The sequence below is a fragment of the Lacerta agilis genome, chromosome 11 (assembly GCF_009819535.1).
Source record: "Lacerta agilis isolate rLacAgi1 chromosome 11, rLacAgi1.pri, whole genome shotgun sequence".
Lineage (NCBI taxonomy): Eukaryota > Metazoa > Chordata > Lepidosauria > Squamata > Lacertidae > Lacerta > Lacerta agilis.
In genome coordinates, this window is record NC_046322.1 from 10,725,412 (window position 1) to 10,731,481 (window position 6,070).

Consider the following 6,070-nt stretch of genomic DNA (forward strand, 5'->3'; position numbering starts at 1 on the left):
ATAATGCTCCTAATCTCATTATTGCTGTAGGTGATTGCTCTGGGTTCCTGCTAAAGCTGGTTCCTTGGTGCAACCTTTGATTCCCCACCAGTGTGTCATGGGAACGGCGAAAAAGTCACTGGGTATATACAGTGCGTTCCTGTGCTATTTTAGGATTTTGATTTATGATGCAGAGCTCTCCCTCTTTTCTTCTTATTCTTCTAAAAATTTAATTCCTATAAGGAGATTGTGCAGTATTATTTATTAAAATGCACACTGTATGGAGGAATCTGCTTGGGAAGATAATGTTTCATCTAAAGATGCATCTCTGTGTGTTGTTCCATGTTTGTGCCTTCTTGGAAACCCCCTTTTTCTAATCTCTCAAGTGTGAGGACTGTCTGTAGTTATTTAGGGAGGGGGATATATTCTGCATGTTCTCAGAGGCACCCTTGTCTCTTGTTCCACACACGTCAGCGCTGCTAAACTTTAGCCCCACAGATAGGAGCTGGCTGGGGCTGATGGAAGTTGGAAGGACTTGTCTTCATTTGAGGTTTTAAAGCAGGGGTTGGATGGCCACCTGTGAGGGATTCTTTAGTTGTTATTCCTGCAATGCAGGGGGTTGGACTAGATGACCCTTGGGAGACCCTTCCAACTCTTCTATGATTCTGAAGGCCACAGATCCCCTCCCTTCCTTGATTTAAACCCATTTCCCACCACCCACAAAGGGCAAAAAGCAGTCTGGTGCTATATTGCTTGGGGGAACAACCCAGGAGGATAGGATTAAGAACCTTTCTTCACCCGCTGTTTTAACTCAATATACTCCCAGCTGCAGTTCGGTGCTTTTAAAAGTTGGGAGATGGAATCTCGCGTTTTGTTCCTCTGAGTGGGTTAGGGTTAATGGCACATTCCGAGACACCGTCTTCCAGAAATATATCCAGATATAGACTCAACTGTTTCTGTAGAGGAACTTCAAAAGTTCCCATCGGTGAGCTGTTTTGGAGCAACGGCTCCAGTTATGTAAAAGTTTACGAGATTACGAAAGACAAAAGAGTGCCTGCTGGCTCAGGGAAAATGTATTTCTGAGACTCTATTGCAATTTAGGTTGAAAACTCGGTCAGGTTACTGGTGCCAGTTACCTTCTTACATAAGATGAGGGGTGGGCAGCAAGCATTTTTTCAGCAGCATGGGTGATCTGAACTGTACTTTTCCTCTTCTGAGTAGGTTGGCCATGTGTCTTACATTAGAGCAGACAGTCCTATCTCTGGTGGAAGGCTGTCCAGCACAGTATGTTTGTAGGATTGCCACATGTCCTCTTTTCCCAGGACACGTCCTCTTTCTCATGGGTAGAGTCATCAAGAGATCCATAGAAGTCAACAAATGTGCCCTCATTTTCCTCTTCAAAATATGGCAACCCTAGATGTGACAAGGGGAAACCTTTGGCCCTTTGGAGGTTGCTGAACTACAACTCCCATAACCCCTGGCCATTGGCCATGTTTGTTGGCAATGATGGGAGTTGTAGTTCAGCAACGTCTAAAGGCATAGGTGCGAATTCCCTGGGGCCCTGGGTGCCCAAGCACCCACAAAATTATTCATGAAGCGACCCACAACTTTCAGGGTCAGGGTCATGCATGCTGCATGGGACCCATGGCCCCGGACACTCATGGTTGTGGGGCCAAGCTGGCACTCCTTTCTCAAGGGTCAAAGATTCTCCACACCTGAAGTTCCCTCTCAGTCGCTGGAGCAATTTGTATTTAGTTAGTTAGTTAGTTAGTTAGTTAGTTAGTTAGTTTGTAGAATTATTGGATCATGAGGAATTGCCAAAGTTAACAGCCAAAATAAGGGAACCTAATTATTTTGTGGAAGAATGGAATGGATTTTTTTTAATTACTTAAATAAATAATATAGTATGAATTTTTGAGCGGGATTCGAACTATGAACAGAAGGGATTTGAGATTTTGTATTGTTGTTATGGTATAAGATATAGAAGACAGGGCGCAGCAAGGGGGGAGAAATGAAAAAAAAACCACCATGGAAAATGGGATGGGAAGTCGACAAAACAAAAGGAAAAAAATATTATGTATTGGAGTGTCTGTGTTAAACTTCGGAAAATTTAATCAAATATAACCGAGAAAGAAAGAAAGAAAGAAAGAAAGAAAGAAAGAAAGAAAGAAAAGAAAACCTAGACTCAGAAGGCTTGTTGGAAGGGGAGAGTTTTTTTTAATTTTATTTTTTTAAGAATCCTTTTAAACAAAAAAGAATACTTTGGCGGCTAAGGAATGGCTAATCGTATGAGTGTTCTTGGGGGGTGAGGGGCAATTTTGACTCCTGAGCCAATGTCTGATTTGCTGCTATAAGTGTCTGCCAGTATTGCCCCTTCCTTTTTCACCTGGAGAAGCTGATGAATGGAAAGCCCAGGTTGTTCACAGAAACATCACAGGCATCTTGACAACAGTGGGGGCCTCTGGGGATGGAAGGAAAGTTCTTATTTAGGCAATGACCCCCCCCCCCCGAAATCTGACTCAGGATTTCCCAGCATGTAACTTTGGTCAAGCCGTTTATGGGTATAGTTCTCCTGCCCATCACCTTCAGCCTGCGAAGCTCAGGTGACAGGACCTGTCTCACTGGCGCCATCTTGGCAGTTTCCTTACCTCACGAAGAGTGTGAAAAACTAGGGCAGCCGACTGACTGACTAAAAGACTTTTACAGCACGGTCCTAACCATTTCTACTCAGAAGCAAGCCCCCTTGAGTTCAGTTGGATTTTCTTCCAGGTAAACGAGTAGAGGATGACAGACAACTATAGTCAGCTTGTATCACTTTTTAACAGCTCGATCCTAATCATGTCTACTCAGAGAAGCAAGTCCTGTTGACTTAAATGAGGCTTGCTTTCAGGCAAGGGAGGATCGCAACCTCGCATACATGGTGTGACACGTCAGTAAAAGTGTTTCTGAGGATCCCGAACGAAGTCTGATAATAATAATAATACTTAAGGAGAAAATGCACCCTCCTTTGCTAAGGGAAATTAAAATCTCCCAGGCTCCATAAAAGTGACCTGGATGCCTGTTGCTTTGAGGTGCTTGAGTTAAAAAAAACCACCATGTGCGTGGGACCAAACTGCACTGAAACTGTGCTGCGATATATTCCATTTTATGTATGCTATATTACATAAATAGTATATGATAGCATCTAGGTCAAAACAGCATCTTTGATCAACAATTCATGGGTAATTGGCAAAAGGAACAGAGTACATTTACACTGGTGGGGGCGGCAGTGGTGAGAGGGAGACAGAAAAACCCAGAAAACTGCTGCTCTAGCTTCTACTGGGGAGCTTTTCTTGAAAACCATCTAGAATTTGGTTTGGGTATGGCTGCCATATGTCCAGATTTCCCTGGGAGGAATTTCTGAAAGGCAGCGCTTTGTCCTGGATCTTAGGCAACTCAATCAAAAAATCGTGTTTTGAAGGTGTGTGTGGGGGGGAGCTCAACAACTTTCGGGGTGTGTGTGTGATGACCTGGTTTTTTTACTTTTTGAAATATGGCAGCCCTGGGTTTGGGGAGAGGCCGTAGCTCAGGCAGCATGCATGATTTGCACACAGAATGTCTCCGGTTCAATCTCTGGCATCTCTCCACTGAAAAGCATAGGGTAAGGTGAGAGGAAATAAAGATTCCCCCCCCCCCGCCGCCTAGGACAGAAATGAGTTAAAAGGGGGGGGGAAGGGCACTACTTTTGGCTTTAGCTATATTTCCCCCCTGCACTTCTTTAAACCCAGCTGTGTGATCAAAATGGAACGGGACGGGGAAGAGAGGGTGGTTTCCTGTAGAAGGGCTGTAGCTCTTAATGAAAGAGCATAAGAATGTAAGAATAGTCTGCTGGATCAGGCCAATGGCCCCTCTAGTCTAGCATCCTGTTCTCACAGCGGCCAACCAGATCCTTCAAGCAGGATCCAAGCACAAGAGCAACTCCTGTGGTTTCCAGCAACTGGTATTTGAAAGTGTTGCTGCCTCCAACTGTGGAGGTGGCACATAGCCATTACGGCTTGTAGCCATTGATAGCCTGCCTCAGGAATTTGTCTAATCTTCTTGGATGCAATCCCTGGCCTCTCTAGTGGTGAATCTATATAAGGGGTGGGGACGACGCTATAAATAAGTCAGAAATTTAATCGTTATAACAAAAGGGTGAAAAAACACGCTATGGAAAATCACAAAGATTTTTCCCCCTGCTCTCCAGCACCATCTGGTGTTGCATGCTTATATTGCATTCAAAGCCCTGTTTTTTGTTTTTTTTACTAATGTAGCTGAGTCCAAGGAAGGAAGGGTTGGGAACACACACACACACACACACCCTGCCTGAAATTATGGGCAGCTGATGCTGGTCAGTGCACTGAACATTTAGAATAGAGCTAGATGTGCCACAATAAGTGTGGCTCAGTGGGGGGAATTTAGTGCAGTGCTAAAGAGATCGCCTCTACTTGCCTGATGGAACCACCTCTCCTCTTCTCCTACTAAGCATGATTCTGGGCAGTGGTGGTGGGGAGGTTCTCCTGACCCCCGCTGAGCCAGTTTGGGAGTGCAGTAGGAAAAGGAAAGGAAGCCCCATTGTTCTAGTGGACACCCCTGTGTGAGATTCTACTAGAATTGTGGAGTTGGAAGGGACCCCAAGGGTCATCTAGTCCAACGCCCTGCAATGCAGGAATTTCAACTAAAGTATTCGTGACAGATGGCCATCCAACCTCTGCTTAAAAACCTTCTGGCTGCCAGGACCACAGAATCATACAATTGTAGAGTAGGAAGGGATTCCAATCTTTTGCAATGCAAGAATCTCAGCTAAAACATCCATGACAGATGGCCATCCTACCTCTGCTTAAAAACATACAAGGAAGGAGAGTCCACCACCTTCTGAGGGAGCTCGTTCCACTGTCAAACAACTCTTACTGTCAGAAAGTTTTTTCCTGATGTTTAGTCGGAATCTCCTTACTTGTAACTTGAAGCCATTGGTTCGAGTTCTACCCTCCAGAGCAGGAGAAAACAAGCTTGCTCCCTCTTCCATGGGACAGCCCTTAAGAGGTTTGAAGATGGCTATCCTATCTCCTCCCGGTCTCCTCTTTTCCAGGCTAAACATACCCAGCTCTTTCAACCATTCCTCATAAGGCTTAGTTTCCAGGCTCTTGATCATCTTGGTCGCCCTCCTCTGCACACGTTCCAGCTTGACAACATCCTTCTTCAATTGTGGTGCCCAGAATTGGACACAGTATTCCAGATGTGGTCTGACCAAGGTAGAATAGAGTGGTACTATTACTTCCCTTGGTCTGGACCGGGGGTCAGCAACCCGCGGCTCCAGAGCCGCATGCGGCTCTTTTACATGGCTGCCGCGGCTCCGGAACTCCGGGGCAGATACGCCCGCCCACTTCTCCAGCTGGCCAGCGGCAGCGACCGCCCTCCAGCTGGCTGCCGGCCCGCCCTCCGGAGGGTGAGGGCGCTACTCATGGGCGTACCCAGGATCACCTGGCCTTGAACAGTGGGGCAGTGGGGCTCGGAGGCGGTGGGGACGCAGTAGAGGCGGCACAGCTCAGCCGAGGGCTCTGGCGGGGAGCGCGCCTGAGGCGCGCGTGCTCCTTCAGGAAGAGATGGAGCTGGGCGAGCGGGAGGGGGAACTTTGAAGACCCCGCCTCCGCCTCCGAAGCAGGCGCCCATGGGAGAAGCCGCCCCCCCGAGCCTGCCTGGCGGGACCAACCCTGCCCAGCTCCGGGAGTCTTCCTAGCGTGGGAGGCGGCCTCGGGGCGGACAGGGGAGCTCAGGGGTCGGTGGCTATGTGGGACCCCACGGCATCCAGAGGCAGCTGGGAGGCGGGACAGGATGGGGTCAGGAAGGGGGCCTTCAGATGCGTGCCTGCACGGGCACTGGAGGCCAGGACTCCTCGGCTGGGTCATGGGACCGCGGGGGCGGGCTGGCCGTGGTTCCTCTCGGAAGGCTGCTGGCTGCTGCATCGAGGCGACGAGGAGGTAGGCAGCTTTGGGCTGGGCCAGGGGCGGTGGGTGGAGGGTGAGGGGGGAAGCCCTCTTTTTAAAAATGGTCGAGGAAGCGGCGCCTGTTTCCC